Source organism: Ambystoma mexicanum, chromosome 11 (genome assembly GCF_040938575.1).
Source record: "Ambystoma mexicanum isolate Mex_15411 chromosome 11, UKY_AmexF1_1, whole genome shotgun sequence".
Classification (NCBI taxonomy): domain Eukaryota; kingdom Metazoa; phylum Chordata; class Amphibia; order Caudata; family Ambystomatidae; genus Ambystoma; species Ambystoma mexicanum.
Genome location: NC_090934.1, coordinates 832,041,300 through 832,062,454, shown reverse-complemented (window position 1 = coordinate 832,062,454; position 21,155 = coordinate 832,041,300).

Sequence of the window (21,155 nt, the reverse complement as noted above, 5' to 3'; positions counted from 1 at the left end):
TGTTGTTGCTACTCCGGAGTAATGTGTTCCGGGGCAAGGAGTTATTCATTTGAGGGGCCTTAGCAGGCAAGGGGTTTAGACTATCTACAGTCCAGGTATCATCAGCAGTCTTCAGTGCCACTTGCGTTTTGCAGGTTGATTCAGGGATATGGGATTTGTTTGTTAGAAAACATACCCTGGGTGGCTGCCCGTAGTTATCAGAGGGAAAGCTAGTGGAGGGGGTTGCACCTATTGTAGGTGGAGTTGCTGCCCGTAGTGGTTTGGTGTTGTTCCGGATGTCAGATCTTTGATCCAGGAAGCAGGACATCACTTGCAGTCATTCAGCCTTCTGGCAGGCCAGAAGGAGATTGAGAATCGAGGGATAGCACATTGTGCGTAATAACACACTGCAACCAAACGTGAGGGTGGGAGCACACCGAAAATAGCGGTCAACAGGAGTAGCTGATGTTCTGGGCAATTACCTGCATTCAGCCCCTGCAGCGAGTTCAGCGACGACCGGTAAAGACCGGCTTGCGGTTGAAGCACCGGCACTGAAGCGACTGGAATTTCTATTTGTGCAGTAAGAGTGTCTGGGAGATGTAGTTACCAGACACTCGCACCAACTACAAAATAAGGTTTGCCCAAAACAAATAGGTTCAAAATAAGAGTGCTTTATCTCTCATCACAGGCAACAGTACAACAGTACATGCGTTCCAAAGGATTCTTATGCACACAATACAATAGATCCCCAGTACACAATGGGGGTGAAATAGGATGGAAGTCCCAGCAATTTCTGCTCCAATTCGTGATCATGCAGATTGGCAACAGGTTACGTTGCAAAAGACAAGAAGGCAAGAGACAATGCCCTGCGAAGCATACTGGTTGCGTGAGGGGGAAGCAAGATCTAAAAGCATGCCATCGACTCCAAGACGAAATCGTATCATTGGATGTTTATGGTAGAGGCCCTCATAACAAGGTTGCCGGTAGACCGCTGGTAGTACTGGTGGCCTACTGTCAACCTCGGCATAGCGTTTACCGCACCCGATGTGCCGGTAATACAAGGATGTTACGGGCGGTGGAGGAACAGTAAGTCCCCATTCCCCTGGAGTCCATTTGGACTCCAGGGGAATGGAAACACTTAAGCATCGGCACCGTTAGTAATGGTGCCAGTGTTTCAGTGATTTTTCTGCCTGTAGGGGCTTGAATTATTTGCTGCTAGTTCACAGCCCCTACCGGCAGACACAGAGTGAGCCGGTTCAGAAAAGATGCCAGTAATCATGGTTACCGGCACTTTTTTCCAGACCGGCTCACTCCTAATGAGGGCCCGAGGCTATGAGGTGTGTGGTTACACAGTGTTGTACAAACATTTTATTCCACAGGTATGTCAAACAGATATTGATTCCAATACTCCATATGAAACACCACCATATCCACCATCCAAGAGGCAGTGCAGCACACAGTGTAATGCACTCTACAAATCGCAAATACTCATTTTAAAACAATATGTAAAAGGAAAGGAGAAAGCTGTATTAAGAAAACATGACTACGGGCCCAGGTTAAGGAGGATAACTGCAGCATAGCCTTTGTAGTCTGCTGTTCTTTTCATGTCATCCCAAATAGAGACGGGAGAGGTTTCTGTTCATCAGAGGGGTCTGAAACCAGATTGGGCTCGGTCAAGAAGGGAATTGGATTCTGTATAGAGGGAGAACTGGGAGACCGCTGTGTGGTCTAAGAGTTTGGAAATTGGGTGGTAGTGGCCAGGAATGAGAGGGTCGTGGGTGGGCTTTTTTAGTTGGGGTTTAACGTGTGAGGTTTTGAATGCTGGAGGAAAAAAGCCTTAGATAAGAGAATGGTTAATCATGTCTCTTGCAATAGTGCCTGAACATGTTGAAGATAGAATTTTCTTCAGGAGAGAGGGAGGGCATGGGTCATCTGGGGATGCAGAGGATCGGCTTTGGGAAAGGAGTTTCAGGAAGTCTGTGTGGGAGATGCTCATGAAAGAGGAGAGTACCGGGTGTGCCAGAGCGGGAAGGGAGGAGTCAGGGGGAGAAAGGGTAGAAGAGAGGGGATCCAATGTTGCTAACATGCTTGTGATGTAGTGGTGTTGGTAAATAGCACTGTTATAGAAGTGGTCGGAAAGGGCATCACAGAGTGACTAGGAGATGGGTAGGAGAGGGCGCAGCAGCTTGGATTCCTGAATTCTGCGATGATCCTATTGAGTTCCCTGGTAGGGTTATGGGAGTTGGCTATTTGGCTGCCATAGATGCATTGTTTGGCTTTCCTGATTTCCATCCTACACGCTCTCTTCTGTCTGGTATAGCATGCGCTCTTTAGGGGTCTAGGGTTGGACAGCCAGGTGGATGCCAGGTTGTGTTTAAGGGTTTTGAGGGATTTGAGGGAGGGGGGGTGAACATTTTTGGAGTGGGCTTGGTGATTAATAGATGTGTCAAACAGAAAGTAAGGTGGGCAAACTCAGGTATGAAACGTCTGTAATAATTAGCAAAACCAAGGCAACTTTGGGTGGAGTTGAAATCCTGAAGGCTATTACAATTGGTGATAGCCTGGATCTTTTTTGGGTCAGTTTGTATACCTTCCTGACTTATTTGATACCCCAAAAATTCGATCTTAGTTTGATGGAACTGACATTTCTCGATCTTAGCGTATAGATGATGGTCTATCAGCTGTTGAAGCATGATGTAAACATGGTGGAGGTGCTGGTCCAAGGTAGCAGAGAAAACGAGGATGTCATCCAGTTAGACCCAAACAGTCAATCTGATCAAGTCTATGAATAGGTTGTCCATAAAACGCTGAAGACAGCTGGGGCATTACATAGGACAAAGTCATGACGTAGTATTCAAAGTGCTCCAGAGGTGACCTAAATGCTGTCTTCCACTTGTCTCCCTTCTTGATTGATGTCAGCTGTCAAGACCCTCTTAGGTCGAGTTTAGTGAAGAGACGTACGTTCTGCAGGGATTCCAAGATATCACGTTTCAGATAGTGATCTTTGCATGTTATTTTGTTCATGTTCTGGTAACCGATACAAGGCCTCAGTGGGCCTTCTTTTTTTGATACAATGTGATCTGGACGGTGTGATGCAGCCCTTCTCTAGGCTGTAGGGTATGTATGTCAAGGAATAGATGCGTCCGTGGGGTATCCTTTTATTAGGAAGCAGCTCAATTTCACAATCATGTGGCCAGTGTGGTGGTAACGTGATTGCTTCTGGTTCTGCGAAGGCGGAGCCAAGGTCCTGGTAAACCAGATTGTCCATTTCCATTTCTTTTCAGCTTCTGACAGTGGCCCACGTAACACCCCTAGTTGCATGGATGCTGGTGTGTTTTCTCCGGAAGAGGACTGAGCCGGTGTTAGGGCTGTGGGACGAGGTGGTGGAAAATGTTCCGCTCTTCTTCCTTCACCCCTGTTTTAGGCGTTACAATGGTATATGTTTAGAACCTGGTCAATCAATGCTTGCAAAGTAACTGGTTCTGGGATGTGCACCAACTCATCCTTGAATTCTTCCTCTAGACATTTTCGGAATATGTTTTTTTGTGTTATCTCTGGCCATTGAGCATCTGCTGCCTGGCAGATATCAATCATTTGGTTCTGTGCTGAGGGAGCAAGATTAGGGGATTGAAATACATATAGAAAGGCTTACTCAAATGTGTTGAAATTATTCAGAATGGGACTATTGGCAGACACATGCGGAGTAGCCCATGCCAAGGCACTCCCTATGAGCTTGCTTAGGCTGTAACCGATCTTGGCTTTGTCCTGTAGAAAATGTGACAAGTGATACAGGAAGTGGAGCATACAATGGTTGTAGAATTCTGCCAATTGGCGAGAATTCCCTCTGTACTTAATCAAAGAACCCTGGGCAATGGCGCTTTCCATCAATGACTCTGTGGCTACTTGGGTAACGACTTGCTTCACAGCAGTATTCTCTTGTTGTAGAGCTGTGACCTCCAGCCAAAAATGTCTGCAGTTCATCTCGAATATCCTGAATGGCCTCCAAGTAAGGTGGAGAAATAAGTCTTATTCCATCAGGGACTGCTCCTTGCGGCCGCCGCATACCTGGTCTTCTCTAGTACTCCATTGCGACTGGGCTGGACAGGATACTGACATTGAGTAGCGCAGAGAATTGGTTCGGCACCCCTAGGAAGATGAACACCTGGTGCTATCGCTCCGACTTCACACACCACAGAGAGCTTCCCCTGTATCTATGTGTAGCGCGGATAGCGAGGAAGCAGGCAGGAGAAGTGAGATGTTGGTTGACTGCAGAGACAATAGGGACTGAGAGGGATCTGGCGCAGGCCAGACAACAGGACAATGGGCGGGGGGACAGACTGGACCCAGACAAGAAAATGGAATGGAACACCAGAGTACAAAGGTAGGACAAGGGAGACTGGGCAATGGAAGGATGTCACAAAATAAGCAAGCAGGTAAGATCAGAGACAGCAGTCAGGCAGGTAGGGAAGGAGGAGCAAGGTAGTAAGGCAGACAGGACTGAACAAGGTATACAGGCAGGCAGGAAGGGCTGAGCAAGTTAGACAGGCAAACATGCGCTAAGCAAAGTCAACAGGCAGGAAAGGACTAAAGTCAAACTTGGCAGCAAAGGAACAAGGAGCAAAAAGACAGCAACAAAGGTACTGTCTGAGTGCAAGAAGATGCACTTGGGAATCAGGGACAGGGGTTTAAATAGACCTGTGGTGTGGGAACCATGTTCTGGATGGTTGATTGGTATATTTGCCAAGCTACGGATGGTTGACTGGTGTTTTCGTCAACCAGCGTATATTTGGTTGGTGTTTTTGGCAACCTTTCGAGTATCTGCAAGACCACACATGCACAGAACTGGGGCCCGGGCCGTTGCGCATGCACATGCGTCGTCCAATGAACATGGCAGCGCCCATGAAATGCCAAAATCCCTGAACGGTGTGTGTCCCAGTCCTTCTAGAGCCCAAGCACAACCAGGGATATAAGCACCAGGATGGGCGCTGCAGGAAGGTGAGTGTGGATGGATGCATCGTAGTGTGAGTGTCTGATGTTTCTGTGATTGTTGAATGTGGAGAGGAGTGTAAGGTGCCCGTGTGAGGTGTGGGATGCATGGCCTGGCTGTTTGACAGGAGGCCGTGAACCACCCCAAAACTGGAAACAGATCGAAAGCCCTGGTCTATTCCATAAACATCAGGATTCCTCAGTTGGGGAATGTGTGAGAGCAATCTCATCGGCAACTCCTAATTTAAAAGAAATATAGTTTCTGAAAAAACACCAAAATTAAATAAATCAATATAAAGCAAAAGCGAGGGTCCTCTAGATGAGGTTGGATGAACTGCACCTAAACTAAATCTCATAAATACATCACACAATGAAAGTCTTTGGAAAAGTAAGCACAACACCACCTTTTAACAGCCAAGGTACCTTCACCAGGGATGAGCAAAGCAAAGAACCCAAAGCACAGACAAATACACATGGAAGGAAGGGGGAACTGCAATGGGTACTCCATGTAAGACTGCTGACAACCCAGAGTGGCTGCAAAGAGCAAAGTCTTCGCCGGAAGTGTCAAATGCACATATGTTTATTTTGCTGGATGCTGGTAGAAGCTCTCACATGTAGCTTGGGTTCTCACATGATGTCCAGGGACAACCACCCCTGCCTTGGTACCATCATTGGCAGTGAGAAGGACAACAAGGCAGCACACAGGAGGTATTGGGGCCTGTCAGGGGAAAAGTCCTCCAGCAGCATGTAGGGCAGTTCTCAGGCAGGCATCAGGCAGCAGGGGGATCAGCCTAAGCTAGGTCTGACAGCAGAACACAGTCTGGGAAAGGCTCTCTAGAAGCTCTCCAGGGAGAAAAAGCCACACCCAGGCGCAGGGGCTTTGGCTAAAATAACTAAAGGGACAGCCCAAGTGGATGTGGCGGTGGGCAGCTGTATCAAAGTGATAAATAACGTTTGGGTAATACTTCAGGAAAAGTAGCTTTCAGGTACAGAGATTATTTCTGAATTATGATATTCCCAGTAAAGAACATTTTGTCTAGAAATCTTGTATATTACATTCTATGACAACAAATGTCTACCTTCTACTTTCTGCAACAAGGTTCAGGGACTGCAATAGGAATGAACCCCAGTTGATGTGGTCTACTGCTGAAGTAATCTCTTGTGTTAGTTCTGATGGGAGTCCGAAGCATCCCAAGTAAAAATACCTGAGAGACATTTCTCTTAATAAACACATCAATATTCTAGCTAATAAACATCTTGTGATCTTTCTCAAACCCATAAAACATGTTAATTGCCTATAGAGTCAACTGAGTTGGGGATTGTCCCATGTCTATCACAGTGGATGGTGTTTTGTTGCCTTTTTTGTTAATATAGATATGAACATGAAGTGCTGTTGAGCAGCTCATGGAGTGAGATGAGACTTAAAGCAGCTCTGCAGTGCCCAGTGTTAACATTCTGCTTTATTCTATAATCAGTGCTTTGAACTCCTGGAATGGCTGTTGAAGAAGTGGTGGAACCACTTAAGAAGCAGCTATGTGAATTTGAGGTCAGAGAGATCGGGGGCTGGGAGGGAGGGGTCACTCAACCTCTCTTGCTGGTGTTCAAAGCAGAGAAAAACATGGTAGCTTTAACTTTTAATTCCTTTACTGATTTGATTCATGTACAAGAGGAAAATGTGGCGAACGGCAAAAATGAATAATCGGCAGATTGATAAACCTTTTTAAGGACTCATAGTTTTCAGTATTTATAAGTCTTAATTGTTTTTTTGAGATTGAGATCATGTATCGCTTTTTATTGATGCCTTTTATTTTGGTGTTTTTCCAGAAACTATATTTCCTTCAAATTGTGTTATTTATCCATTTGATTTTGGCTTAATTGATGTCTGTTGTGGTTCTCTTAGACGGTGAGGTGATATTGATGACTGCGGCAGGTTATCAAATAATCTGGAGGGATGTGGGGGCTTCGTTATGGCTGTCAGAATGAGAGAGGGCTGCCTGATGGGGACCGACAAACTCACAATACAGGTTTCTCCAGAGGAGCCATGTGGGTTTGAATCTCCCTGTTGCTTTGCCTGGTTATCTCCCTGAATGGTCATACTGTTAGCAGGTGGATGGGAGGAGGAGGACTTATAATTTAGACTGCAGCTTTGTGTCTCTCCCCCAGGGGATCTCCAAATGACTAGCTGAAAACATCAGTGTGCCTGGATCAGGCCTACTTGCTGCTCCCAATAGGAACAGGCACAGTTCTCCATTGATTTTCTCAAGGCCTTTATACCACTCAGAGGAGAGAGATCATGGATGCCGGAAACTGGTGAGCTAATCTCTAGAACCAAAGGGTGATGTGTGATTACACTCAATGTGATAACTTCTGACTCTTGTACCAGTAATGATGCACACATACATGTTAGGGATATGGATACAGATTTACTCTGGATCAGCCCTGGCTGAAAGTAACTTTGACATGCCCTGTTGCTGGAGGTGTTCTACATATATTTCATGATGTCTGTGTGCTAAAGCTGTTCTTGTAATATAGTTCTAGAGACATAATTCCAGAGACGACTGAGCAGGCTGCTCAGACTAGGTCAAACTAGAAACATAGCAAGTTGTAGGACTCACTTATCCAAACTAACCGTGACTCCTGCTACAAATTCTGTACTTGCGGAAACGGGGATGGGTGGAGACAGTTTATTCATGGTGAATATCCTGAAAGCCATTGCTGACTCTAGCGAGTCATTGAAATTGCAAATGGATGCAATTGGAATTGATATGTGTGATGAAATTACCTCTGCCCTGCATGAGTAGAAGGGTGATTAGTTGCTAAAGCGTCTAATCTGCCATCACACTGTTACAAACCAAGAGTGATCCTAATCATAAAGGTAAAACCGACACAATTAAGAGATATGCCTCCTTCACCTTTGTGGTAATTTGGGCTGAGGGAAGGCTATACTCTGAAGAGGGATTGTGAATGTGATTCAGTAGCATCCCAAACAGCAATGGTAGTATAATAGTAGTACAACAGTCCAAAATAAAGGGAATGTCCAATCAAGGTGCATACTTTAATGAATCACACCAGGTGCAAAAATAACTAAATAGAAAAACACTACACAAAACCCACCCCCTGTGGAAAGAACACAGAATATGTGGAAATAGAAAGATGTAGCCCGCTGGGTCATGAATTAGGGGCAAGTAAAAGCCACAATGTTTTTAAAAGGATATGTTTTGGTGAAAAAAGGTATTAAAGTTGACCTAACCAGTCTCTAGGGCCCAAAGGTGGACCAAGGGGTCAGTTAGCAGTCAATATTACCTTCTGTGATTGATGGTTCAAAGGTTTCTTGAGGCTGCTTGCGTGGTTTGGCGAGGTTAGAGTGCAGCAGTCGCGTTGTTCTAGGCAGGGAATGGTGTTGAGCATGGGTCGAATGGGAGCTCACTGAATTTCTAAAGCGATGCTTGAAGAAGTGCGGATCGTCAGGGCCTCCGAGGTGAGTTTGACAGTTGGTTTTCACGCTTGGGGAGAAGCCGCTGAAGGGAGCTGCAGAGACCCGGTAAGTGTCGGGAGACAATAGGATTGCCGGGGGGCTCCAAGCGACTATGGAAATTGTAACAGTCGACAGAGAAAATACAAATGAAACTTGTTGAATACCAGAGAGGCAGGGAGGCTGTTCCCGAGGGAGGCCCCAGCAGAAGAAAGAGATCTGCCACCAACTCGTTGCTTGGAGAAGCGACTGTCCCTGAGAGAGTTGGAGGCAGATGAGCGAAGAGCTCGAGAAGGGAGACATTTACTAAGAGAGAGTTGAAGGTATTGAGGCCCCTGGCCCCAGAAGGCCTTGTGGACAATGCTGAGGGTTTTGAACTTAATCCCCGCAGCCACTGGGAGCCAGTGCAGAGATTTCAGTCCTGGAGAGATACGATCCCTGGGCTTGAGGCCAAGGACAAGTCTCTCAGTCGTGTTTTGAATGAGATGCAGAGGGCGGAGAGTAGAGGTAGGCAGATTTAGAGGCTGTTGCAGTAGTCCAGCCTAGAGAAAACCAGAGCTCTGGAGACAGTGAGCTTCTGGAGACAGGAGAGCAAAGGAAGAATACCTCTGAGGAGGTGCAGCTGGTAGTGTGACTTCTTAGAGACGTCAGTGATGTGAGGAGAGAAGGAGAGTGTTGAGTCGAAGATGACCCCGAGGTTTTTAGCCTCACAAGTGGGAGCAGGAAGAGGGCCCAGAGAGGCTCGCCAGAGAGTGACAGGAAAGGAGGGAGCAGGTGTGCCGATGAGGAGAATCTCAATCTTAGTGGCATTAAGTCAGAGATCATTGGAGGCACATGACTCCTGCATAGCAGACAGTCAGAGGTGAGTGAAGAAGAGGTGGTGGAAGGGAGCCTGAAAATGACTTGAGTGTCATCCGCATAGCACTGAAAGTTGGGGCAGAGAGCGGCAATGCGGTGGGCAAGGTATTGGTTGAACAGCCAGGGAGAGCAGTTAGACCCCTGGGGAACACCACAGGTAGAGCTAGAGATAGAGGAGAGGAAGGACCCAAGTTGAACCTGGGAGGGTCAATCGGCCTGGGAAGAAGTCAGCCAAGCCAGGGCCTGATCGGTGATACCCAGTTTATCACAGAGACCGTTGAGCAGGATAGCATGATTGACTGTGTTAAAGGCAGAAGAGAGATCAAGTAAAATGAGTACACAGGGGGTGTTGGAATCAATGTTGGAAAGCAGGAGTTCACTGATGTTCAGGAGAGCAGTTTCCGTGCTTCTGGCAGCTCTGAAGCTAGACTGATGGGGAGGCAACCAACCGATACAGTGTGAAGATTAAGCTGGGAGATGGCCAGCTTTTCCAGGAGTTTGCCCAGGTAATGAGTGATGGAGATTGGGCAATAGTTAGCCGGGCAGGAAGGGTCGGTCAAGGGTTTCTTAAGAAGAGGGTGCACAGTGAGTCCTTTAGGGGGAAAGGGAAAACTCCAGTGGCGAAGGAGTGGTTGCAGAAGTCAGCCAGAGCAGGAGCCAGGGTGTGAATGTGGTCCTTGATGGTTTTGGAGGAACACGGGTGAACCTGTTTGACGAGACTTTCATAGATCAGACTTGTCTAGAAGCCTCATCTGGGGATAACAAGGGCAAGGCAGAGAAGGAACGAAGTGAGGTGGCTGAAGAAGGGCAGGAGGAAGAGCAGGGTGTAGAGGGAGGAAGGGGAGAGGAAGAGAGAAAGGACCGGATGTCCTGAGTTTTAGAGATGTAATGAGAGGCTAGGGCTGTGCAGATGGCCTGTGAGGGGGCAGGAGAGGTAGAAACTGCCGCAGGATAGGTCAGCTCCTTGCAGATTTTAAAGAGTTCAGCCAAGTTGTTAGATACGCAGAGACGCGGGCTTGGATGTGCGCTCTTTTCTTGGTGTGGACAGAGAGCCGGTATTGCCTTTAGAGCAGACGGCAGGCCAGTTTGTCAGAATGTGTACCGGAAGCACGTCATTTCCTCTCAGCCACCCTGCACTTCCGTTTAAGGGTGACGAGGTCTGAGTCATACCAAGAGGTGAACTTGGCTTTGGGCTTCAAACGGATCCTCATGACAGGGGCAAGAACATCGAGAGTATCAGATATAGCAGAGTGGAGAATGGAAAGGGTTGTGTCAGGGCGTGAGTTAGGCAAGGGGTGGGGTGTCAATGTGGCAGCGAAAGTCTCACCCGACACACGCTTCATGGGTCGGATAACTGAGAAGGTAGGTGGCAGTGCTGGAGTTGGCTTGGCCCGAGGAGTTGAGAGGGTGAGCTGGGAGGAAAGGAGAAAGTGATCACTTCAGGAGAGAGGAGTGGTGAGAGGCATCAAAAGGGGAAGGTCTGAAGAGATCAGAACATCCAGAGAGTGCCCTGCAGAGTGAGTCGGGCCAGAGGGGAGAATAGAGAGTTAGAGAGAGTTGCAGAGGTCGCAAAAGAGTCCAGAAGAAAGACAAGAAGTATCCAGGTGGATGTTGAAGTCTGAAAGAAGGAGGAGTTGAGTGGTTGAGACCAGGAGGGAAGAGGAGAGGTCCACCAACTCAGAGAGGAAGGGGGAGATCTGGCCAGGTGGCTGATAGATGGCAGCCACAGTAAAGGAGTGGCCAGGAGAGAGAGAGAACCTGCAGACAAGGCATCCAAAGGATGAGTAGGCCTGAGTAGGAATGACAGAGGCAGGAATCCACTCGGGGAAGATCAGGGCTAGACCCGCTCCGGAACAGTTGGATCTGGGTGTGGAGAGGATCTTGTAGCCATCACGGAGGAGAGTGTCAAAGCTTGTGACAGAACTGGCCGTGAACCATGTCTCGGTGAGACCGAGGACATCGAGGTCAATATCCTCCAGGAGGCGGCAGATGTCAGAGGAGTGTTTGACAACTGAGCAAGAGTTTAGAGTGGCAATATGGAGAAGGTTGCCATCCTTGAAAGACTTCCGGGGAGGGGTACAAATCAGTGGTATGTCCTGCGGAGGTGTAGAAGAAGCCTGAGGTTGGGCAGAAGAGGAAGGAGGAGAGGGCAAGGTAGCCAAGGAGGAGACAGCAGGGAGAGGTGTGGGAGGAGGCCAGTAGGGCCTCCCACTGGGTGCCACCATTAATGGGAGAAGCAGAGAAAAGAGAGAGCACAAAGACCATATGAAGAGTCCATAGGTCTGGCGAGGGAACGACAAAGAGGATGTCGGTGAGGGTTTGCCTGGAGGAAGCACTGGTATAGGTATCAGGGTTGGAGACTAGGATGTCCTTTTAAAACTTCTTCCTACCAGATTTAGTGAGGAGAGCAGGATAGTCGATAGAGAAGCAGTTAGAAAAGATAGGAGAGTCAGAGAGCACCATAGAGTAGGTAGGGAGAGGAGAGAAGAGAAGAGGAAGGGTGTGGGAGGGGGTGTGGGGAAAACTAGGGAAGGACAGAGAGAGGGGTGCAAGCAGATGAGACAGAGAGAGACGAGACAATAGTGGACAATTGGACAAGATGACAGGGGCTTGGATAATGGTAGAACGTTTGCTAGATAAATGCTCTGCTAGAGGCAAAACCACACAACAGCACTACTTCACAATGCAATTTAAATACCAGAGAAAAATACTCACAATGCAACATAACATTTATTGAATATTGGGCAACAAGAAAGCCGTGGTTTGAGTGAAACCAAGTGAATGCTGCAATTATAAAGAATTGAGTGAAAAGAAAGTTGTTACTTGATCAGACTATGAAATGCTAAAGACTGCTTAAACATTCTGAGACATTCAAGTGTATCAAGTAACCCACTGCCAGAAAAACACCTTAAGATTAATGTGCAAGACATATAAGGACATTGCAGGGTTGTCTTGAATATTACTGGACAATGGCCTTTGGGGCAACCTATAGTTGCGTGACCTGTGATGGGTAGACTGTGTGGTCTGACAACTGTGCCTAGACCAGGAAGCTTCTTAAACACTGACATTACTAATATTAAGAGTCAAATTACAGGCAAGGCATGTGGTTGCTGGTTGCTTGCACTGTAGTGGGTGGACCGTGTGGTCTGACAACTGCGCCTAGACCAGAAGCCACTAAATATTGGAACAGCAGCAAATAAGTGTGTGCCCTTGATGAAGCTAACCAAATAAGGGTCAAGTGGACCGTATATTCTTTTATAAACTTGTGAACAAAGGAAACAAGTCAACTGCTCAGTATAAGTCTTGGGGAAGAGAACCCTGAGAACCAACGCATTGGAGAGTCTTGGAGAAGGGAGTCCTAAAATGACAATGTTGTATGAACTTGGTTACATTTGAACTTGGGGAAGGGAAACCCAAGACCTTCTTTTGGATGCAAACTGTGATACCTGTGAATCCACAGAAGGTAACTTCAGAACGTGATCAAACTTCTTTGAAACAAAGTCGCAGTGCAACTGTATTGAACTTGAACACTTATATTTGGTTGAGAAGATTTCCCCACTAGATTTTGTTGTAGTTGTGAAGACAAGCACAAGTTTTGACACAGACAGACTTTTCATTTGGACTTGCAGACGCAGTCTTTACTTAGATTTTTTCAGGCAGGGAAAATCCCACCACAGTTTAGGGTTAGTTAGGTGTTACAGCACTTCCACGATCCCCTCGGTTGAGAGGGCAGGAGCCCCCACCCCACCAACACACCTGTAGGCCCTACCATGCAGCATGCACACTCGATGACCACCCTGCACTGCACAGCTCAGCCTCGGCTCTGAGATCATCTTCAATTGACCCGTGAGTCATCAGTGGCAGCACTTGCCTTTGCCTACCTCAACGTGCTACGGCCATGATCCTCCCTTGTTCACTGGCATATACTAAATAAAGCGTGCCTGATTTCCTGGTTGCATCCTCGCCTGATTCTAAAATGGCGAGCGCAACGCTCGATGAAATTGAGGCTATTCTCATGTTGCCTAGCAACTGATAAGTTCAATTAGCCAATCCACTCCGCCGGCAGGTGGAAGCAACGGCGGCCCCAAGGAAGGCCTGAAAAAGACCCTGTTTGCCCCACCAGAGCCTCACTTCAACGATCCCCTCGGTGGAGAGGGCAGGAGCCCCCACCCCACCAACAGAAGGCCCAGCAGACTACAGTCTACCGCGACGGTGACCAGCACACCCACAGGCCCTCCCGTGCAGCATACCCACTAGATGACCACCCTGCACTGCACAGCTCAGCCTCGGCACTGAGATCATCTTCAATTGGCCCGTGAGTCATCAGTGGTAGCACTTGCCTTTGCCTGCCTCAATGTGCTATGGCCGTGATCCTCCCTTTTTCACTGGCATATACAAAATAAAGCGCGCCTGATTTCCTGGTTGCAGCCCCGCCTGATTCTTAAATGGTGGGCGCAACGTGGGATGAAATTGAGGCTATTCTCATGTTGCCTAGTAACTGAGAAGTTAAATTAGCCAATCCACTCCGTCGGCAGGCGGAAGCACCAGCGGCCCCAAAGAAGGCCTGAAAAAGACCCTGTTCGCCCCACCAGAGCCTCACTTCCACGATGCCCTCGGTGGAGAGGGCAGGAGCCCCCTCCCCACCAACAGAAGGCCCAGCAGACTACAGTCTACAGCGACCGTGACCAGCACACCCACAGGTCCTCCCGTGCAGCATGCACACTAGATGACCACCCTGCACTGCACAGCTCAGCCTCGGCGCTGATATCATCTTCAATTGACCTGTGAGTCTTCAGTGGCAGCACTTGCCTTTGCCTGCCTCAACGTGCTACGGTCGTGATCCTCCCTTGTTCACCTGCATATACAAAAGAAAGTGCGCCTGATTTCCTGGTTGCAGCCTCGCCTGATTCTAAAATAGCGGGTGCAACGCGGAATGAAATTGAGGCTATTCTCATGTTGCCTATCAACTGAGAAGCTCAATTAGCCAATCCCCGAAGAAGGCCTGATGTTTGCCCAGTTTCGCCACGGTGAGCCACCTCCTGCCTTATTGGGGTAAGTGCTCCTGCAAATCATTGTTGCTTGTGATCTACATTCTGCCGCAAACGGTTGGTTCCCTCTAGGGTCTAGACTCTCTCTGATTCTGTCCACATACTTCCACTACGTTCACGAGACACTGTACAACCCCAGAACTGCAGGTCAACCACTGCCACGTATACCATACTTTCCTGAGCTCCAATACATGCCCCGCTCTTGTACCAATGTACCGTCAAACTTGTTTTCGGCACCATGGTTGTGCAATTATAATATGTGAAAACCTGTATTACCTTAGCGCACATGCTCTGTCTGAATTGCTCACGGCAATCACTGCATCCACGCCTTTTGATTTATCTTTCCATTAGCCCGCTCACCGCCTAAATCAAACTAGCAGCGCCCATAGTGCTCTAGCCTTCTGACCCAAAGCAAAACAGCCCACTGCATTATAAATGTATGCGCCAAATGCATTACAAGTGAACTAGCCTACTGCATTACAAGTCAACTAGCCTATTGCATTACAAGTGAACTAGCCTAATGCACTGCATTATAAGTGTTATAAGTGAACTAGCCTACTGCATTGCATTATAAGTGAACTAGCCTACTACACTGCATTATAAGTGAACTAGCCTACTGCATTACAAGTGAACTAGCCTACTGCATTGCATTATAAGTGAACTAGCCTACTGCATTACAAGTGAACTAGCCTACTGCACTGCATTATAAGTGTTATCAGTGGACTAGCCTCTGAATTGCATTATAAGTGAACTAGCCTACTGCATTACAAGTGAACTAGCTTACTGCACTGCATTATAAGTGAACTAGCCTACTGCACTGAATTATAAGTGCACTAGCCTACTGCATTACAAGTTAACTATCCTACTGCACTGCATTATAAGTGAACTAGCCTACAGCATTACAAGTGAACTAGCCTACTGCACTGCATTATAAGTGAAGTAGCCCACTGCACTACATTATACGTGTTATAAGTGAACTAGCCTACTGCACTGCATTATAAGTGAACTAGCCTACTGCATTACAGGTGAACTAGCCTACTGCACTGCATTATAATTGTTATAAGTGAACTAGCCTACTGCACTGCATTATAAGTGAACTAGCCTACTGCATTGCATTATTCTGTGAACAAGCCTAGTGAATTAGCCTCTTTACCGAACGTGTCCAATGTCCTTAGTGCACTAACGGCCCCACATCCGGACCTGAGCTACCCTCTGGTCCACTGTACTCGTGCTCTGAGATGCTCCTGCCCATATGGCCTGCCTGTATAGCATCACCCTAACCATGGCATCCATCCTCCCGCTTCTCAATTCAATCCTTCCACCGAATAGCCTTTCCCCATTGCTACCATTCTTTCTGTTGCATTCACCTCACACCCACAGAGAGTCCTCAGATAGTAATAACTGCAAAACAGACAGCCCATACAGCTCCACCTTCAGCCCTGCTGAATGGATTAGCCGTTTTGCATCACCGCCCACTCCCTGGATCCCTTGCCCAGTAAAGGAAAGGAACCTAAGACTTTGCTCCTACATCCCGCAATGTAGTGCTCCACACAGGAGAGCCCACCAACCCCACCCACCTAAACCTACACCTACCAATCCACTTCCATACACTCCGACCACACTTAAAGCACCCACACCACCTACCTTCGTTAAACAATCATTAAAGGTGCACACATTAATTCCAAATCCCTAGTCGCCCATGCGTTAGACATTGCTGACTTAATCTCTAGCAACAATCTCCACTTCTTGGCAATTTCCGAGACCTGGCTGCATCAAGCAGCAGGCCCTGCATTATCTCTTGCCATCAAAGATGGCTACTCAATAATAAGGAAAGATAGAGAGGACAGCAAAGGAGGCGGAATATCATCCATTGCTAAAACGTCCATAGGCCTCAGAACCACCCTGACTTCCAGCCCCCCATCCACAGAGCTGTTCTTAGTCAAGATCCCCCTATCAGCAACACAAAGGGCCTCATTACGAGTCAGGCGGTAACCTGCCGGTTTTTCCAGCTCGGTTACTGCTGGACTCGTATTACCATTCCGCCTCCATGATTCTCGGAATTACCGGGGCATTACAACCCCGGTGACCCGGGAATTCCGGAGGCGGAATTCGGTAAATCCCCATTCCCATTAACTCCCATAGGACTCAATGGGAATAGGGACCATGGAAACACCGGCACCATCTTGTGATGGTACCGGTGTTGCCCCATCCTCCTGCAGGGTGGCGTTGTTAAACCCACCAGGTCAGACCTGGCGGGAATGACACCTCCGCCTGCAGGACTCGAGATCACCCAGTATGGAAACAACGGTGGTAGCGGGTTTAACACCACCGTTATTTCCATACCGGGTGACTCGTAATGAGGCCCAAACTATGTTCGTGCACCTCATTTACTGTCCCCCAGGTCATGTTTCTGATCACAACAACCTCAATGCCTCATCCCTGGAAAACGCCATTTACCAGCTCGGCTTTAACTACCGCGTCACAGCCCCGACGCATAATAAAGGAAGAAAACTGAATTGGTTGGCAGACCTCAATTGCTCTACCACCATCCTCCAAAACACTCCCACCGCCTGGTCAGACCATCATTTCATCTCGTTCACCATCCAGGGGAATGGACCAACCACTCCACCTCCCCACATTGCGCTGCAGGTCCTCGCCAGAAACAACCGAAATGTAATGCTCCAAAACCTACGTCCTCTGATCCAGAACCTCCTAGACCCAGCTAACTTCAAAGATCTGGACTCAAATAAGCTAATTGACTTATACAACAACACACTGAAGGATGCTGTGAACAGCATTGCCCCTTTTAAACTTACCAAAGCCAAACCAATTGCCCCCCTTTAACAAATGGTTCACACCTGAACTAAAAACTAAAAAGCCTCTGGAATGCCAAAAGAGTGGCAGAATCCACTTGGAGAAAATCGCCTAACCCCACTAATAAGGAGCATTGCACCTCAGCCGCCACAGCCTACACATCGCCTATCCTCCATGCTAAAAAGGAAACCTATGACAACCGTATGCTTAATGGCAAATCCAAGACTAAAGAGCTCTTCAGTATTCTCAGGAAACTTGAGTCCCCGGCACCACCTGCAGAAACCCTGTGTGAAAAATGCAGCCTTGTGTGCTAACATACAGAAAGCTCTTGCTGACATAATTGCTATGCTGCAATCAAAAATTGAGCTAAAAAAGATCATCCTAGCCAAGAACCCCACCTGCTTTCTGCCGATCAGCACCCCTGCTTCCCCGCCCATAAGCAACCCTGACTGCCCAACCTTCTCCTTCTCGCCGGTCTCGGCTTACGAAGTAGAAAAAATCATCAAAAGCCTCAAACCATCCAGATGCCAAGGAGATCTTTGCCCAGCGACAATCATCCAGGAAGGTGCCAAGGACTTGGCCCCTTTCATCTCTGCTTTAATCAACTCCTCCTTTGAGACCAGCACAGTACCCGACAACCTCAAAGAGGCCTGGGTCATGTCCCTCTTAAAAACACCTAAGCTAGATCCCAATGTTAACACTAATTATAGGCCCATCACCACTGTTCCTTACATCCTAAAGATCCTAGACAGAGTGGCCTACTTTCAAATTCAGAAACACCTGGAGGACCACAATTTACTTGGCCTTAGACAATTGGGCTTTAGGCCAAGACATGGGGCCTCATTACACGTTGTCCGGTAAGGGAATACTGGTACCGGTAAAGAATTACTGGTACCGGTAATTTCCCAAGCCAATCACGACCCTGACCCACCGCTATTAGCGGACCCGGTAAGTACGGTGCCACTAATAGCGGCAAGGACGTGGGCACGCGACCCCCATACCAGAAATAGTGCCATGGCGCTAATATCACGCCATTACAAGCCATGCGGACATGGCATTAGCGGCATGGAAAAGACCCCAAAATCCCTTACCGGCATGGTGCAAATAACAGCATCTAAAAGCACCCGTTAAGAGACCTGAGCAGTGTTCCCATCTGTCACAGATGGACACAATCAGCACAGGTGGAGGCAATGGAGACACGCAGCACAAAAAAGCACACCACACCCCTTCCCACACCAAGATGGTCCCAATACCACCATCATGACATGGGCTTCAGTACATGATTGCAGTGCAGCACCAACAACAACAGGCCGCACCAGAGGTGACCCGTAACAGGTACCCATTCCTCACACCATACAGGCAATGCCAACTATCCACTGAAGAGGTGGCTCCTAACCCCTGTACGGAACCCACAGAACCAGCAGGAAGAGGACTACAATATTGCACATACCCGTACCCGCGTCGTGATAGAGCCGTCATTCGGCCTTCCAATGACAGTGCGCAGGTGCCTAAGCGGCCTGGGTGAGGCTCTCCTGTACGGCCGAGACAAAGTGGCAAAGACAACCATGGCATGTGTAGAGCATCACAAAATGTGCATCTGATGGAATGTGCCTATGCCACTTGACATTGACATGCAACCACCAGATGAGGATGATGTGGATGGGGTTGAGTATGGGTGAAATGCTCCGGCAGGACATGCAAGAGGCGATGTCAAGGAGGCACACGATGTGCGTCAGCATCTGAATCAGGAATTCCATCAGGTACAAAGATGAAATTACATGGATGGAGATGGGTATTGTTGCCCTGGTGCATTTTATGAGGCCCACAAAGGACCCTGTCCACAATAAATGACACATACACAATGATGGAGACGAGGCCTAGTTTTCAACTTCAGAACAGTGTATTGTAAACATAATGTGATAAAAATGTGCATGACCCCAACTTTCCAAATGCCCCTTCCCCTCTCCCCCCACAACACCCCCAAGAACACCCTCTCCCCCTCCCCCCACAACACCCCCAAGAACACCCTCTCCCTCTCCCCCCACAACACCACCATGTGAGCCTTATAGTGTCTATATGTGCTGCTCAACATGTGCCACCTAGTCCTTGCTGGACCTAAGCCACAGGGCCTCCTCCACCATTGGGTGGTTGTGACGTGGGGCGCCTCAGGTTGCGCAGAGAGTGGCGCAGGGGGCTTGTCTGCAGGGAACCCGAGGAGGAGGAGGTACCCAGTTGATCCCGTGTTGGTGGTTGGTATTGCTGCTCCATGATGTCCCCAATACGGTTAATGGCCTGGCGGAGTTGGCCCATTTCCTGGCAGATCCTGTCAGTGCAGGCCTCAATGGCCTCCCTTGTTTGGCCTGCATATTTACTGAGGTCATCCCTCAGACGGCCTGTCTCGGCCACATGCTGGGTGACCATCGCAGTAATGTCTGCCTGCCTCCGGCTGATGGTTGCAAGGTCAGGTTGGGTGGTATGTGATGTTGGGCTGGCTGCTGCGTCCTGGTCCGTTCCCCTGGCGTCAGGTGAGGACACCTGAGGGCTCCATGCCCCTTCAACGGTGTGGGTGTCATGTGCTCCATGGCTACCTGATCTGGACATTGCCCTTGGACTTTCTGCAACGGAATGTGTCGGGCTGGGGGAATGGCATTGTTCTAGAATGTCAATTGCGTCCTCCTCGTCAGTGAGCAGTACGGTGGCTGCTGCCTCACCAGTAGAACTGGTGGCAGCGGAGTGCGTGCCCTCCGTGCGCATTTCACCTATGATGGGGCACACTGGCGTGGCTTCAGCAATAACAGCAGCCGTGCCCTCAGGCTGTGTGGAACTGGTGCTCCTGCTGCCTTTGGGCCTCTGCTGATGGAGACTCCTCCCAATTCCCCTAGAGGTGGTGGCGGTGTCACCTTTCTCATTCATCCTGGCCTTTTTGGCTGCTAGGGGGGTACGTGTTGCCGTGCATGTGCCTTCAGTGTCTGGCGGTGATCAATGTTAATGGTCCTAGGTGCCTTATGCAGAATGTTCACGTCATGCTGCTCTATGCATTGGGGCCTCTTTATCATTGATTCTAGTGATGGGGATGTCGGGTTGGTCATGCATGGATGGGTCTCTGTTGCACATGCATATGGTGATGCATGCATGTATGCGTGTGGCTGGATCATTGGCCTGGTCATAGACACATATATGGGGGACCCCTCACCCTTCACTGTGCATTGTTTGATGTATACACTCACCTCCATCGGATGAAATGGCCACACCATGCTCCATATCTCCGACTTCCTCTATGGACTCGAGTCCAATTGTGGAGGCACATGTCTCCTCCCACTCCTTCAGCTACAACGGGGAATCTGCGCCACCTCCTGTGGCCATTACCAGGTTACGGTTGGCCATTAGTATGTTCCGTACACGGACCCGGAGGTCGTCCCACCTCTTGTGGCAGTCCTTGATACTGCGGGTGGTAGTGCCCACCGCACCGACTTTGCGGGCAACTTCGGCCCAGATGGCCTTTTTCTTAGTGATGGCCTCCCGCCGCATATCATTGGCGAAAACAACTTCAGCATTAGCTGCAAGTGTCCCGGTCAACATGATCAGCTCCTCATTTGAGAATTTTTCTTTCCGCTGACGATCTGAAAATTTGATTAGCGCCTTGGGCATCTTCAGGCTTTCCTGGATGATTTCTTGTCGGAGTTCTCCGGAAAGAGGTCCTGGATGCAGAGGATGGCAATGGATTGTGTTTTTAAAGATGGCCGCCGTGCTCTTTCCCGTTACTGTGCGATGACACTAATTCCGGTTCCGCTTTTTTACGGTGACCGCTAATGGCGGTGACCGCTATTTGCATGTGCCGTGGGGGCGGAGGTGCTATCAGTACTTTGGTCGAAGCCGGTAAGGGGCATTTTGGGGACTTTTGCGGCATGGCGGTACAGACTTTTCCGGCATGGCGCTATGCTTGTGTCCGCGAACTCGTAATGGGACGCTATTAGCGGCCTCTTGCGAGGGCGGTCACG